Raw genomic sequence first — 17,877 nt, 5'->3', positions numbered from 1 at the left:
ATATATGGTGCATGCAGGTTTCAGGATCAATTCCTTTTGTATCAATGTATTCCCATGCATATGAAAAAGAGTGTTTTTGCAATATTTCTATCAGTTTCTTTTTCTGTAATTATTCTAGGTTTTCATTGATGTTCAAGGCTTTTCATGGAAACATTTCTATTAAAGATTTTCCAAAATTTTCCATAGAATGTAAAGACATTTTTCTAGATGATAGACATCCAATATTGCATTATTCTTGAAAATTTTGACTATTGTCACACTATAAAGAGCATTCACAATTTTCTATTGAATTTAAAATTTGATCCTCCTCATTTTTCTGTGCAAAAGTGAAAATTGGCTGTATATCATTATCTTCATCTATTCATTCTTCATTTTCTACTTCTATCATTGTTTTTGTAGGTGGATACAATGTAAATTTATTTGTTGGGCTTCCATCTAAGAAAAATATGTTTCCTGATCTACAATTGATAAAGGCATCTGCTGTAACTAACCATGGCCTTCCTAAAATTATTGGATGTCCTCCTAAATTATTCTAGGGGGTTAGAATCATGAAATCAACATGATATTCTGAATAAGCTAAGGATACATATATATCTTCTAACGCACCATCGGGTTTAATTATAGATTTGTCTTCTAATTGTAACAATGTTGGTGTGTATTGAAGATTAGGAAGCTTAAATTTATCCAAAGTTTGTTTGCTCATTATGTTTATGATTGCTCCTAGATCAATCAGAGTGTTTGATATTTCAATTCCATTGATGTGTGTTTTTACAATGGAGCTTCCTAGATCTAAATATTTCTAAATTGTTGTCTTCCCCATCATAATATCTGTAATTTTCTTGATTAATTGAATGATTTTTATTTCTTTTTTTTTCTTCCTCATCTTTTAGTACTCAATTCCTTAATTGTTTTTGCAAAAAATGGTATTTATTTTATTTCTTGTAATAAGGGAGTCTTTATACAAACATTTTTCAATTCATCTAACATATCATAATCAAAAAATATGATTTTTTTTTCTACTCCTTTATCGATTTTCGACCTTTCAGGGAAAGGGGGTTTGAGATAGATACTCAAGGTTGTTCTATAATAGGATTATTATTAGAATGTCTACCCGGACTTTTTTTTGTTTCAATATTTTATTTTTAAGGAAGGGAATTTTCTTCTTCAGAGTTATTATTATATTTTTTAGAATTATTTTATGTTTCCTTAATAACAATAGATGGTTTCTTCCTTTATAATACTATACCAGACCTTAAATGAACATTATTCAGATCTAATGGAGTTATTATATAAGTTTGAGGATTTTTTCCTTCTAAGTTGTAAACAAGTTGTGAAGTTTTATTGTTTGCATTTGGGAGTGGTTGAATGGGTAATTGATTTGGTCTATGTGCAAATGGAAAAGAAAGTTGTGGATTTGCATTTTGAGCTTGAGCTTGAGGTAACTAGTTGGTTTGAGGGAAGTATTGTGGTGAAATATTTGGATAAGATGGCAGGTATTGTTGATATTCAGAATATCTTCCATAAAGATTTTTCCATCCTTGATTCCAAGATTTGTAGGAATTTACAGGGTAAGTTCCTCAGAAAGAACACCAAAAGGAAACCTCTCACAACCAGATCACAGATCAATACACCAATATTTTTGACGTGGTTAAAACCCTCAAAGAGGGAAACAGTCCACGGCCTGTGCCAACGTGGCTACTACAGGCAATTTATTAATCACAGAATGAAAATTTACATAAGCTTCTCTCATTCACGGATTACACGAACAATGACCCTCCATGCGCTTTAAATAGAACTCATGGACCAATCGGGTGTCAAGCCACGGATCAAGTGTCGGTAATACCGAGGAGAGAGTGAACCGTCGGATCACTACATATCGTGACCGTCGGATTGTAAGTTACAAAATGTACAACGGTAAAGAAACACACTTTACCTAACTCTACACTAGACCAAGTTGAACATAACTATATCCTATGTGTCAGAATATCCTAACATCCCCCCTTAAGAACAACTTGGGATAGGATTGAAGGATTTACAAATATGACACAATAGGAGAAGGAAGGAAGCACTAGAGCCTATCCCCCCTTAGTGACAACTTCCTGAACTCCAAGCATATATCGAAGTTTAGTGAACTTCGCCTCTGTGAGAGCCTTTGTGAATATGTCTGCAACCTGATCATCTGTTGAACAATATTGCACATCAAGAACATGGTCATGAATGAGCTTTCTGATGAAGTGCATGTGTAGTTCAATGTGTTTGCTACGCTGATGCTGGACTAGATCTTTGCATAGCTGAATGGCACTTTGATTATCACACCAAAGTGTGGTTGGATGCTGCCGCTCAACGCCAAACTCTGATAGGATCTGATGAAGCCACAAGGCTTCCTTACTGGCTTCCACGGCACCACGATACTCTACTTCTGCTGACGAAAGAGAAATGGCAGCCTGTTTCTTACAATCCCATGTAATAGGTCCTGAACCAAGAGTGAAGACATAACCGGCAGTAGACTTCTGATCATCAGGGTCACCAGCCCAATCAGAATCAGTGAAACCAACTAATAGAGGAGCTGTTTTGGCACTGTAATGAATCCCAAACTGTACTGTACCTCGAACATAACGAAGTATTCTTTTAGCTGCTTTCCAATGACTTTCACGGGGGTTTTGCATAAAACGAGCAACAAGGGCAACAACAAAGGAAAGGTCAGGACGAGTATGGGTTAAATACAAGAGTTTTCCTACAAGTTGACGGTATAAGGTAGCATCAACTTCAGGAGAAGTACAAGAGACTGAAAGTTTGACTCCAGACTAAAAGGGAGAAGGGGCTGGCTTACAGTCTTCTATGTGAAAATGACGAAGAATATCACAAGCATACTTGGACTGGGAAAGGGAAATACCCTCCTTGGATTGCAAGACTTGAAGACCGAGAAAATAGTGTAAGTGTCCTAAGTCTGTCATTTCAAATTTCTTTTTAAGGCTGGACTTCACATGGTTTATAAGGTTGGGATCACTACCAGTAAGAATAAGATCATCAACATAAAGAACAAGGATGATAAGAGAGTTTCCCACTTTCTTGGTGTAGACAGTATTGTCAGAATAACACCTAGAAAAGCCAAATTCTAAAAAAAAGCTATCCATTTTGGCATACCAAGCCCGAGGAGCTTGCTTGAGACCGTAAAGGGATTTCTTAAGTCGACATACAAGGCTGGAGTCTGTTTGGATGAAGCCAATGGGTTGTTCCATATATATTTCTTCATGCAAGTCCCCATGCAAGAAGGCAGATTTAACATCCATCTGATGGACTTCCCATTTTAAAGAGGCAGCAAGGGAAAGAACAAGGCGGATAGAGTTCATTTTGGCAACAGGGGAGAAGGTTTCAGTGTAGTCAATGCCTTCAACCTGTGAAAAGCCCTTAGCAACAAGACGAGCTTTATGTTTATCAACTTTCCCATCTGGTCCATACTTGGTTCTGTAAACCCATTTACATCTAACAAGTTTGCGTCCCTTTGGTAGAGGAACAGGATCCCATGTATCATTTGCCAACAATGAATGATATTCTTCATTCATAGCTACTTCCCAATGTGGATGGCCTAAAGCTTCTGCAAAAGTGTTAGGATCATGATTTACTGGAGCTTGAGCCAGTAAAGAAGAGGCTCTTTCAAACTGAGAACGTGTACGTCGCTGATCTGTAGGATCACCGGCAAGATCACCTGCTGCATCCCGAGTAGCACGGACCCATCTTGGAAGTTGAGGATCCTGAGAAGGTGGGGGAGGATTTTCATCCTCACTTTCATCATCTGAAGAAGAAATGGTTTCAAAAGTAGAAGAGATAGGAAGAGGTGGCACATCCGCCGGACTAGGCTCGCATGTCGATTTATTTTCATCAAATTTTACATCTCTTCTAATGATAACATTTTTGGACTTAAATGGAATAAGTCTATAACCTTTTACATCTTCAGAATATCCAACAAAAGTACATTTCTCACTCTTAGGTTCTAAAGCTTTATGCTTTTCATCTGGAATATGGGCCCATGCTTCACTTCCAAAAACACGAAAGTGACTTACATCTGGTTTAATGGAACTCCAAGCTTCTTCTGGAGTGATATTCTTTAGAACCTTAGTAGGAGTGTGATTTATTATATAATTTGCACAATTAATTGCTTCGGCCCAAAAACTAAGACTGAGTCCTTTAGATTGCAGCATACAATTAGCCATTTCCTTTAACGTGCGATTTTTCCTTTCAGCTACACCATTTTGTTGTGGAGTGTATGGAACAGTATGTTGCATTTGAATTCCATTTTCGGTGCAAAAGTTGATGAAGGTGTTTTTAACATATTCTCCACCATTATCAGTTCTTAGCTTAAGAATTTGATGTCCATATTGTTTTTCAACAAAGGCTTTGAAGGCCAAAAATGTGTTAAATACTTCGCTCTTGAGTTTTAAGAAGTATACCCAAGTGCGTCTGGAGAAATCATCAATGAAAGTTAAGAAATACTTGCAGCCAGAGAATGAAGCAACAGGAAGTGGACCACATAAATCACTGTGCACAAGCTGTAAAGGGGCTGAGGCGTGCCAAGAGGCACGTTTTTCAAAACTGTCCCAATGGTGTTTGTTCCGGATTCCGAGTACACATCCGGAACAAACACCATCTCTGCAAGATACCATAGGAAGACCTGTCACCATATTTTCTTTACATAGATGTTGAAGGGAGCGATAGTTTAAGTGACCAAATCGCTCATGCCAAAGTTTGCTCACTTCATCATTATGAGCAACAAATACTGAGGGAAGATTTGATGACCCAAAGTTGTGAAACTTATACAACCTTGTGGAATCATCAGCAATACCAGTAGCTAGAATCTGTTTAGGATCTCTTAGATCCTTGATTACAACATCATGAGGTGAAAATTCAACAATTTTACCTTCACCTGAATGAGTTATCTGATATACAGATATAAGGTTGCAGGATAAGGTTGGAACACATAATACATCATTAAACTGACCATTGTCTAGATGAACAGTTCCAGTCCCTACAACATTAAGAGATCTATCATCACCAAAATATATATTTTTGGTGTTACAATCATTTAAAGAAGAAAACATGGCTTTGTTTTTGGCCATGTGATAAGAGGCTCCAGAATCAATGAGCCACTCATGAGAATGAGAAGAAGAAGATACATTTAATGCATAACCAGACTGAGATGATTGACAACGACATGCAGAAAGTGCCATTCCTGAAGATGAAGTTGAAGTTGAAGTTGAAGAATGCTCCACATGGATGTTATGTTTCTTCATTGCGGCTTCCAAGGCTTCCATCTTCTTAAAGCATTTAGATTCTAAGTGGCCATCTAGATTACAAAAGTTACAATGTCTATCAGTCTTCTTCCATTTGTTTTTATTGGTCTTATCATTTTGCTGAAATGATCTTTCATTTTGAGGGTGAGTTTGCTTAGGACCCTTGTTTGGTTTAGGACCATTCTTTTTAGGATATGACTTCTTAAGATTCTTTGAATTTGGTTGCTGCTGGGTGGCTAACGCTTTCTTGGAAGAGTTTCCAAGATTAAGAAGACCAAGGTGTAAGAGTTTTTCTTGTTCTCTTATTAAAGAATCACAAAAACAGTCAAAGGAAGGGGCCTTGTAGTCTTTTCCTTGACAAATGAAAGCTTCCCTTGTAGAATGGAAGGTGGAAACAAATACAGAGTAGGCTGGTCCCAACTTAGTAAGGATGGAATAAATAAGGTTACTATCTTCTTTCTTAACCTTAACACCTTCCAAGAGATATCTAAGGGTCTTGAATTTGGACAAGAAATCTTCAATGCAAGAAAAATGATTAGGATCCAATGTAAGCAACTCATTTTCAAGTTGATGGGTTTTAATTTCATTTTTAATCCCAAAAACTTTAGTGATTTGTTCCAATGCTTCATGAGGAGTTTCAAGTTTTGCAATATGGAATCTAAGATCAGGAGAAATAGACATCCCTATCAAACCACGTGCTTGATCTTGTCTATTTTCCCATTTTGCAGCCTTGTCTTCATCTTTTGGTTTCTTCTCTTGGTCTGTGGCTATTCTGTAGAGACCTTTACTTCTAAGTAAATCTTCCATGTAGGATATCCATTGGAAGTAGTTAGTGCTGTCAAGAATGACTTGGCATGGACTTTCCATTTAAAAAAAAAAAACTTGAAGCTGAAGATGCTGAAAGTAAGTGTTCCAATGGATAGATCTCGAAAAATTAGGATGTTTTAAAAAAAACGGCTCTGAAAAAGGCTTCCGGATGAAGAAGTTATGGCTTTTTGAAAACAAATTGTTGAAGTTGCCGGCAAAGTGCGCGAATGTGCGGGAATGAAAAAATCCGCCCCCAAAAAATGGAGACTTGAACCCAAGACCTCTACTCTCTTAAAATAGCTTTGAACCAATTGATCTATACAAAAATTTTGAGAGAGAGAGAGAGAGAGAGAGAGAGAGGGGGGCGGCTTGGTTTGCGTGCTTGCCTTGAGAAAGCTCTTTTTCCCTACAAAACACAAAACACAAAACCCAACACGGACATGCAAAGAAAACGAACCTTATGGCTCGAAGTTAGCTTTAGCAAAAAAACTAGATATTTTCAAAAAATGAACCTTGCGGCTCAAAGTTAGCTTTGGCCGAAAAACTAAATATTTTTCTCAATGTTTCTGATTTTCCGAGATCACACTAAGGTGCAGGGAAAAGAGCATACGCATGAGAAAAATCCTTCATTTCTGTTTCTGATTTGCCCAGATCACACAGAGTCGTAGGGCAAAGAGCATACGCAGAAATGAAAGGTATAGATCTGGTTAAAAAAAAGCTAAATAAACCGAAACCGAAATAAGCAGAGAGAAAATAACAGTAAACTGCAAATAAAGACTGTATACCTCCAGATCTTAAAAATGACGCAGCTAGGCTACCGGAAACCATTTCGCGTGAAACGAAAGGGGTTCCTCACCGGAACAGATGCTCCGAACACAACAGAGCAGTCCTCTCGGCCCGAAAGCAGTCAAAAACAGCAGATCTAGGAAACGACAGTCGGATGCAGTTCTACCGGCTTCAAATTTGGATCACCAACGGACGCGGCCCTCAAATAGCTCTGATACCATGTAGGAATTTACAGGGTAAGTTCCTCAGAAAGAACACCAAAAGGACACCGCTCACAACCAGATCACAGATCAATACACCAGTATTTTTGACGTGGTTAAAACCCTCAAAGAGGGAAACAGTCCACAGCCTGTGCCAACGTGGCTACTACAGGCAATTTATTAATCACAGAATGAAAATTTACATAAGCTTCTCTCATGCACGGATTACCCGAACAATGACCCTCCATGCGCTTTAAATAGAACTCATGGACCAATCGGGTGTCAAGCCACGGATCAAGTGTCGGTAATACCGAGGAGAGAGTGAACCGTCGGATCACTACATATCGTGACCGTCGGATTGTAAGTTACAAAATGTACAACGGTAAAGAAACACACTTTACCTAACTCTACACTAGACCAAGTTGAACTTAACTATATCCTATGTGTCGGAATATCCTAACAAGATTGTGGTGATTGAGTCCAAGGTTTCCATGGCATAGGTGGATTCCAATTATTTTGTGAAGATTGTGCAAATTGTTGAGGATTAAAACCTTTAGTTTGATTTTTCTGAGGATTTTTCCATGGTCTTTTGGAAATAAAGTAAAGGGGATCTACCTGATTTGGCATTCCTTCTTCACTAAAAATAGCCTTAAGACCTGGTATAGAGGGACATTCTTTTGTATTGTTATTTTCCGCACATATAACATAGATTTCTATGCTTTTTAAATCTAAAGGACATTCTCTTAGAGCATGTTTCTTTCTACACCTAGGAAAAAAGATGGATAATGCAACACTTTTGGCTTTCTTCTTGTTTTGTATTTTAAGGGTGTCAATTTTCTAACTGAGACCCCCTAAATATTTATTTTAAAGTTATGAATCAAACTACCTATTTCTACCCTACTTATTGTCCCAGCTGCAAATTCATTTACTCTTGACAAAAGATGATCCGTTGAACTTTTTCTTGTTCTTGCTTTACCTCTTGAAATATGTACAGATAGATCACAGATATCTGGAAAGCGTAACTTAGAAATATCTCCTTTTCCCATTAGATTGAGAAGATAAATCCACTCATCTTTAATGGATTTGAGTAAGAGAGCTTTCAAAGTTTCCTCATCCAGATTATTCATTTTTTTCCTTTTGATATTATAAACAAATCTCTCAACAAAGTCTTCAAGATTCTCATCTTATTTTTGTACCATCTTGAAGACTACATATTTGATGATATGGTGCATACAATAATCCTTATATTTCTCTAAGAATTCATCTTTCATTTGTTCCCATGTCCTTATAGAATTTGTTTCTAAACTCATCAACCATTTTAATGATGCATCCTTTAAGGTGGCAGAGAACAATTTTAGTTTTTGAGCATCATGCAAATAATCACATGATCTACATAATACATCAAACTCCAAGATAAATGTCTCTGTGTCTTCACTTCTTATTCCATGAAAATTGGGGAGAATAGAGGGTGAGATTTTCTTCATTGTTAATGATGTACCCTCATCAAGGATAGGGAATCCAAAAGGTTCTGGATCTCCTCTTCCTTTAGCTCTACCACCGCCTCTTCCAATCCTATGTTGTTCATCATTGACATTGTGTACTTCTCCTTCTCCTTCTTCAGCCATGATGGATTCCTCAGAATAGATATCTAGTTCTACACCAAGATTATCTATTTTTTCTTCTAGTTCTTCTCATTCCTTTATCAATGGTTTGAAGTAAGTTTCTTCCTCTTCTTCTTTAGAAGGAACTTCTAACTCTTGAGCTAGAAGTTATTCTCAAGTTGACGATAGAAAAATTATTCCATTTGTTGGAGATGTAGGATCTTCTTCTATCAAAGCCTCTGTTGATGAGGTTGGTGAACCTTTAGATTGGATTTCAGATCTTAAGACTTCAGGAAGTCTAGATTATCCTACTATGGATGGAATTCGAGTTTGTGTGGGTGGTGTGGAAATACGAGGTTGTGGTGGAGTGAGTGATGATGTAGGAATTGAAATTCTTCCCCAACCTACAAATCTACCTCCATAGTCTCTTTCCCTATGCATGTCTTGTTTTTATTTGATTTTATTTTTAAGGCTTCTATTTACACTTGCTTGACAATAGTGCGAAAATGTTTGGTCAAATTAATGTTCTTAAATTGTAAGCATAAATCATCAACTGGAGTTGGTAAACTTATGAAGTGCAGATGCACTATATATGATAGAAGCCTATTCTTTCAATTAATAGGATGATGGTTATATTTGTTTTGATATTTTCATTGTTATCTAGATTTTTCGTTAGGGTTAGATTTCTACAAATGAATACAAGGAAGTTAAGATTTTGTTAGATTAAATGAAAGTTAAGCTATTTTTAGATTAATCTACTAAATCATATATAATTGAGTATCATTCTAAAATCTCTTAAGTTATTTGTCCTAAAATTATAAATCTACATAAACACCTTGCTTCTTATGAAACAGAGTATTGGAATTCAAACAAAAGCTTGTCTAAAAAATGTATATATACAAATTCTGATCTTAAAGAGCATGAAAGAAATCTCTAATTACAAACTGCATAGTGATATAAATTCTAATTCTAGAAAGCATGGAAAGACTATCTGAAATGAAAAACATTGAAGGACTAAACTATTAAATGACTTCAAGCATAATGAAATATGAAATGGTAAATGAGATAATCTGAGTTATACAAAATACTGAAAACAACGAAGTAATTAAACTAGAATGCAGTGATAACAGAAAGAAATTGAATGAAAAAAATTATAAAGCAACGAAATGAAAATAAACTAAAAACCTTGACTGTCTACAGGGGCCCTCCACATCCAGTAGGTATGATTCACAATCACATATGCATCGAATCAGAAAGGTAACTTCAAATTAATACAAGAAAGAAGGTTTGGTTCATAATTTCTTCAACAATTTTCCTCCTTTATATCATTTACAAAGGATATATATTTATATAAAATGAATGTTCAATTAGTTGATACTTCTATTCCTACAGGTTTGTTGTTCAATCCTAATCCAAATATGAAACTAGACAGCAAAGTTATTTCGTGGATTTGCTATTTGGAAAGCAAATCAAGAAAACATGTTATGCATGGACTCTTGCTGCTACGTGTTGACCTGTGTCTTTGACTGCACTTCGATGATTGGCTTGAGCGAATAGGAGTAGATCCATGAGGAGATCGATCCCCAACTACTCATAAGCCTAGTTGCTTCATTAGTGCATCAGAAACCCGCGAACCATGGAGGTAGTTGTAGAATCATGTTATATCCATAGCTAATGTATTCTTTAATATAACAATAAGGAACATTAATGCATATAAAAATAAGACATGTAAGAGTTGTTACCTTATCAAAATCTATGACTTACTACCTTTATTGAGTTGATAGTGATTATGAAAAATAGGAAAATGGTGGAAAGGGGTGTTAAAATAAAACAGTTATGGAACTCTATAGTGGACGAAAACCAAACTTTTAGGCTACATTTCCAAAGGCGACGCCATAATATCTTCGGGAAAATTTCAGGATTTGGGCCTAATTTACGTAATATAGTAGGTGAGAATGTCACCTCAACCTAACTCCAAATTGGAAGCATTAGATTCTCATGAATGACAAGGCTTTTCCCTAGCGATGAGGTTTCCTGGAGTGGTGTAGACTTTCTTTCTAGGGTAGAAGGAGGCTCGAAAAATGACGATATTTGTTTTGAAACTTGCAATGTGAAGTCTTTGGCAAGAGGAATTCATGGTATACCTAAGTTGTGGCATGGATTTGAAAAGTTTGCACACAATTTTTACTAGATGTGGAAAATTTAGAGCCTATGGTGTGAGAACCATGCTTGCATGATTATTTTCCAAAAAGAGCCCCTTAGTGTGTTTTATAGTTGGGTTACCATGTGCGTATACCTTCTTAGGAAAGCAGGATCAACAACATCATGTTAATTTGACATGGCATGGGAATGGTCATACAGTCTGTTGTTAGCACATGACAACTCATTCATGGTATGTCTCAGATTGGGTCAAACATGTGACATGTGGGTGACGCATGGAGGACTAATGGGGAAAGCTGATTGGTTGAAGGGACACATGTCACGATTTCATATGGTCTCACAAATGGACTTTGAAATCTCAAAACATATGCAAGACTTCCCAAGAAACGATGTGTGGCACTAGCCGCATGAATTTGCGGTCTTAACTTGTTCACATCTCTTGAGAGTAGTATCACCTTGGCCATTCGATGAAAAGGGTTCCCCTACTATCAGATCTTTGTACCCTTAACTTTCATCGAGGCCTCGTTGATTTTAGGGTGACGTGGCCAAGTGGTGGGACCAGGCCACATGGAAGGTGATTGGGTAGGTGGAGCGATGATGTGTCAGTTGATGGGGAGGTGAGATGGTGGAACCTTAGGGAATATGATTTTTCCACATGGGGCATGACACAGAAGCAAAAGAGTGATGTGTCATGCGACATCCAACTTGGCTGATGGCACATGGGTGGCATGGAGGGGACACCTGGAAAAATTTCACATAGGGTAGATGATGAGTTTTGAAACTTCCAGAGGCATGCAAGAAGCATGTGGTGCCAACACGTGGATTTATCCACATGACCTCTATGCATTAACTTGTGCATAGTTTGATGGTGTAGGGAATTATGCATAGTCCAATCTTCAGATACCTCGGCCATTTGATTTGGGCAACATGTAGCTCCAATCAGTACCTCGTGCTCATCAGCATTTTCACCCAGCTCTACCTTGGCACATCTGTGGTGATTGTTTCCGCCTGTTCCTAGCGCATATAGCCCATGATGTGGCATGATGTAATTTTGCACATATTTTCCCATTCTGAGTACCCATGGGCCCTATCATGGTGATGTCGCATGCCAACAATGATAAAAGACCACAATTATGCCAACGCCTCCATGACAATGCCATGTCCGGTTCAACTCTGTGAAATTTTTGCTTTTTGTAGTGGCTTCCATCCAGATCTTGGGGTTCCTTGCAAGATTTTGTGGAGGTGTTGTATTTGCAACTAATATGTATTAGCACCAATATTTCCTTTGATATTAGCTTCCATAGTGGTATTGACATTACCACTCATGTTTGTTAGAGTCATTAGTTTTCATCGTCAAATGTCTTTTCCATGTCCTTTAATTTTCAATTTGTTAATAAGTGGAGCCTATGACCACTACTGTTGTCACAGTCTCAAAGTTCTTTGTTTGACATTATCAAATTTCTGTCATAAAGGGTTAACCAAAAGAATGGAGTGTCAAGTTAATAGGATTCATGGTCATTGCACCGGTGGGTATCAACCATTTAGGAGGTTTGCAAGAGTTGGAGAGCCTACTTAAAGAGTTATACACCATCACACAACAATTTCAAGGCTACCCATTTGATCCATTTCACCAGAGGAGGTGTGCAACTATACAGAGAATGGAGTGCTACTTAGACTGTTCGTTGCACAATGCTGCACAAAATACCCTGATTTACTCATCCATTTGAAACACTAATTCTTACCACACAGAGGAAAATTTCAAAAAACAGAAAAAATATTTTCTGAATAACAAATCAAAGCACAATAAGCTCTTCTAGTTTCGACACAGGTGTCATATATCAGGAGTTTCAAATGCATCTTTAAGGCGTATTTTTCGAACTATGTATTTTCCTATTTTAGCCATGATTTTGCAGAACCAATACTATGGATTTGGGGATGAATTTGAAGACACTAAGAGATATGTTTCTTCAAAACAATCTCATATAAAAAAACCTATCTCATATTTTACACAGGTGCTACCTTTTCGGAGTTATAGGTGTCACTTGGTGGCCCATTTTCGCAATTTTTGTTGACAAAATGATGAAATTTTTGGATTTCGGTTTGAAAATGTGGAAATGTATAGATATCCATAATGATGTTGGTGATATGGATACAAAGGAATGGATAGGGATCAAAGAAGTAGATAATATAAAGATAATTTTATCATAAAATATGTTTCAATTTTATTCTTGAGTTGAGATTCTTGTGGTATGAGTTTCAGGTTTTTGTGGCCTCTATTCACTGTCTTTATTTCAATTTTTCACTTCTAATTGTTTCCAAGACAATTTTTTGGAATTCATTTATGTTAATTCTCTGGATGAATACTGTTTTTTCTGAACTATAATGGAATTCACTTTAAATACATGCTCATTTAGTGTTCCTCTAGATATTTGATCCTAAAATATATGTTTCAAAATTTTAATTCACACTCTATTACATATTGGTTGGAAATATTTGTGTAATTTCAAATTATTTTCAAAACTCATCCTATGCTATAACCAAATGTTATGACTTGGAATATAATCTACCCTACCTCTATTTTCATAAGTGTCTAATATGAAGTTATGATAATTTTATGCAAAACTTTGAAAATTAATTCATGCCCAGTGACCCTCCCTCTCAAGTCCATCAAACATTTTCATTAAATCCTTTTTTATCTTTATAGACTAGGCCTCTCCCAAATGTCCTCGAGTGTTTTTGATAACATAATTTGATCTTGTTTTAAGTGAGGGAATGCCCTATGGTTGGAAAAGGCCAATGTTCTAACCAAAAGATGTTTTTCATTACCTCTATGTTGGCTTGTATGGGCCTGACCCAAGTTCGGAAGAATTATTTAGCCAAGCAAATCTCGTAGCTACCAGCCCTTTCAGCAATAGTCTATGGAGCTCAGACTGAGGTCTAACTCGAGGTAGCAAGGGAGGGTGCTGGAACCAGGTTTCCACACCCTTGGGATGTTTGGATGTGGGCTGGAGATATTGTACGACGTTCTGCAACTTCGCACTGCTCTATATTTGCATAGATCCGGACCCAAGATAACTTTAACTTTCTATTATCACATTGTTACAAATATAATCTATTTGATGAAGTAAGGTAAATCAAATCTACTTAGAAGGGTCTTTAAGCAAACATTTAAAATATTTAACTACTTCACGCACTTAGAATAAACTTAGATTCACATACATCTATACCATAAGTATATGCACATAGATCAAACAGTTATATTAACCATGCACAAAGTCAAATCCGTGATAACTTAGATTGTAACACAAAAATTGCAGAAGAAACTTACCTTTATTTTCACTTTACCACCACTACATCTAGATCCGCCCTACGCACTTAGTTGTAGGGGTCCTCACACATAGCCGCAGACTCTTCTAGGCCTTTGCACACACAGCTGCAGAGCCTCTATCTACTACAAAAAACCCTCGACTCAGACTTACAGACACTTTTAGATTGTTCTCCTCAAAACCCCATTACATTCGAGATCCAAGATCATACAACCAAACTTAGCTACCTCTACCCATAGAGCCTCATTCTATTTATACCTTTCCATGGACTGTGATCCATGGGTGGGCTAACTCATCTTACATTCCTTCACATTATTTTTGGGTGGACTACCCTTTGAATTCAACTTATTACAAATCGCGCTCCACGCATCCCGTAGAGTCTTTACCAAAACTTCAGGATTTATGCCCCATGACCGTTGCGTGGGGCTTTTGCTACCTAACAATCCTCCAACACAATCATCGTGACTCATCCAAATTCACTTAGCTGGTTCAGCCAACATTACGCGGAGATAAGTCAACAACCTTTATGCGTCACTTGTGCTAGCAAAAAACTCTTCCATCATTCGCTGCATCCGTTCCACGTATGTCGGGAACACCTCAGTCCCTACCTCTGCTACCTCCATAGTGGAAAACTCTACCTACATGTGGGCTACCTTGCACTCTATGGTGGTTGAAACCACAAATGCCTCATCCAACCACGGCTGGAGACGGGCTTTAATCACTACTGCCTTCTATCTGGTGGCGTCAGCTTGGATTTTCAAGTCCTGAGCTTCCCGTATCTTAGCCAAGCATTGTGTAATAGCAATTGTTTGTGTGGTTCCCTTCATCGTAGGCTTCATGTAGCTCTTGGGCCTCGGTTTCCAATCAGTGAAGTGTTGGATCCTCCTGGAGGGAGGTGAATGTAACAATCGACTGAGTCAACAAGTCGGTACATTCCTCCATTGAATGTGTGAGCATCGTGCACCCCAAAGTAATAATGTTTTTGCATTGCTCTAGGATCTCTGGTGGCGTCGACGGTGGAACCTGTAGTTTTAATTTTGTGATTTGTAAGCTGAGGTCTAGCTAGATCTGTGCGGCCTCCTCTTGTTCTTGTCAGAACCCAGTAGCTAATTTATGGATTTGTGTCTCAATAAGCAATTCAGTCCCAATCTCTAGCTCGCGGGCACTCGAGCAGGCTTCTGCTACCAGCTACTCCACCTTTTGCTTCTGTGTGATTGCTTCGTCCTATTGGAGGCATAGTTGTTCGATAATAATTTTCTGTTCTTGGAGTACCTGGTCAGCGTGACTATCATTGGTGCAGAGTTCCATGGTGTCTCTCTCCTAGAGTTGCTGCAAACTTTCTCGTGGTAGGGCAGCCACATTAATTCCCATCCCTGTAAGCCATCCTAGCACAATTCGGTCCTCCACATTTGCGGTGATCAATGCTCTTGCTGGAATCATGATGGAGTGAGCCATTTGGGCTTTCAACAACGGGTCAGTGGCTATCATACCAGGAACCCTCTGAGTAGCATTGGTTCCCATTGGCACGATCCTTGTTCCAAGTTCTTGTAGCTATGTACGAAGTCTCCCCAACATAAGCTGCTACTCTAACATGGCCTCGTCAACTGCATCCCGGGTGGAATCCCGAATGCTTTTTTCTATGTTATTTAGGTCATCCTCAGTTAAGGTGGTCACCCCATTGTCCGTTTTAGACGCCTTCGCCTTCTTTTGTGGCTTTGGCCATTCTAGTTGCGCTTGTTTCTTCAAAGGCGGGGCCGAACCTGATGATGGTGATTAACTGCTTTTGTTCGTTGTCGATGTAGTCCCTCCTGGTGGTGTCTTTCCTATTATCGTCTGTGCCGCCTCCTGGGCTGCTTGAACTTCTGTGGGGAGGTGTTCATTTCGCTTTTGTTGTGTTTCACACTTAGTTTCCTCCTTTTTCTTCCAGATAGCATCCTTGTTGCACTCGAATGCCTCTGTTTTGTGCCATGTCAGTGGCCAAGTATCCAAAACTGTGTCGACAGTGTCATCAATGGCAATAAAGTGGAGTGAGGTCCATGCACGGGCCAGGCCCTTTCGTGCCCTAATGTAGACACAATGCATGTCCGCTTTAAACTCGACAATATGCTTCATGCTCTCATAAATCCTGTTGGATAGGTGGGGTAGCTCCTTAATCGACTGGCACACATTCACATCCATTAGTATCCAAAAGATTTTGATGTTCCAAATTCATCCAGTGTCCCTTGTTTCCTAGAGGGAAGCATATCTAGTGCTTCCGACCAATCCGGGTCTAGGTCAGGAAATTGGTTGTCTTCGGGTAAGTCAGTCGTGATCAACATAATAGACAGGAGTAGCCACACATAATGGAAGGTCTTGCCCTTCTCTTGAACCTCTCAGCAGTTGGTCATAAATTCTTCACAAAGGAACTATGACCAATTGAACCATTCACCAGCTGCACATTCCTCAGCGAGTGCAATGACTATTGCCGGAACCTCAGTGCCATGACATTTCTACATCACTTTTCCTGCCAGCAACTGGGTGGCGACACGGACTATGTTATCTAAAATTCTATCAATGATGTACCCCGCTACCCCTTCTCGATCTTATACTTCTTTTTCAGGTTATCTATCATCGCAACATCGCCACTTCTATCAACAATTTCACAGGGGTCTCTGCCTTCGCAGGGCAGGTGCAAAACTCGATGAATAAGTTTAGGTGTGATGTGGATGGGTTTGCTGACCCATAATATTTCATCATGAACCAAACAGAGAAACTGCCTTATGAGAAACATTGTGATAGGGGACCAGAGAAAGTGAGGAATAGATAATTCCCTACCCAGCCATGCGAGCCTTTGTTCCACGCTGATCCAGTTGGATTGATGGTCACCCGATCTACACCTATACCCTTTCTTGTTGATGAATGACCACTTTATATCTATTTTGCTATCGCGCACATCCTCCAATTCGTACATGGAACCGCATCCTACATCTCAGCTTCTGTGCCCCCCTTCAGGTGTGTGCGGTGCATCGCAAGCTGTTCCTGTGCTATGCATAAAGTGCAAGCTTGACGAGCTACCGCTCATTCATTGCACCATTTTCTACTCGCCACTGTCTTTCCTTTGTGGTTACGCATCACAATGAATCAATCATCATATTACAGTTAAGTGTTGCAACTTCCTACAAACGGTTCTGCCATCTCTCCGTCTCCTCATTGGAATCCATGATGTAGGTGCTATCAGGCTCCCACGAGATTCTTCCATCATCTATGGAATGCACCCTATCTTGGTCTTGCACTGTTATCTGATAGATGCAGTCCAGCTTGTCGTCACTTTCCTCGTCACGCACGGGTTTGGTGTAGCACTTTCCTTCTGCTAGGTCCAACTGAACTACTACCCGTAGTGACTATTTTTCGAACGTCATTTTCTGCCTCTTTAAATTAATGATCCCTTTCATGTTTGTTGCCCGATCATTTCCGAGCAGTGTAGGGTAAGGATTACTGTCATCAACAATCTCTATGACTTCGAAATCGGTCTGTGTACTTACACCTTCGATTTCCACAGTCACTCCTTGTAGTCGGCCCATTGGTAAGATCTTTTTTTGGTTAGCCATTCGTAGCTAAATCAGCGACCATTTCAGTGCATGCTTGCGCATGTGCTCCCATGTTTGTTTCGGCAATACGTTTGCATCTGAACCTAAGTCCAGGATGACCTGATCCATTGCATATTCACCGA

This window comes from Pinus tabuliformis, chromosome 8 (assembly GCF_031772625.1).
Source record: "Pinus tabuliformis cultivar Carrire ecotype Pingquan chromosome 8, CPIR1, whole genome shotgun sequence".
In the NCBI taxonomy this organism is placed as follows: domain Eukaryota; kingdom Viridiplantae; phylum Streptophyta; class Pinopsida; order Pinales; family Pinaceae; genus Pinus; species Pinus tabuliformis.
This window is presented reverse-complemented; position numbering follows the sequence as displayed.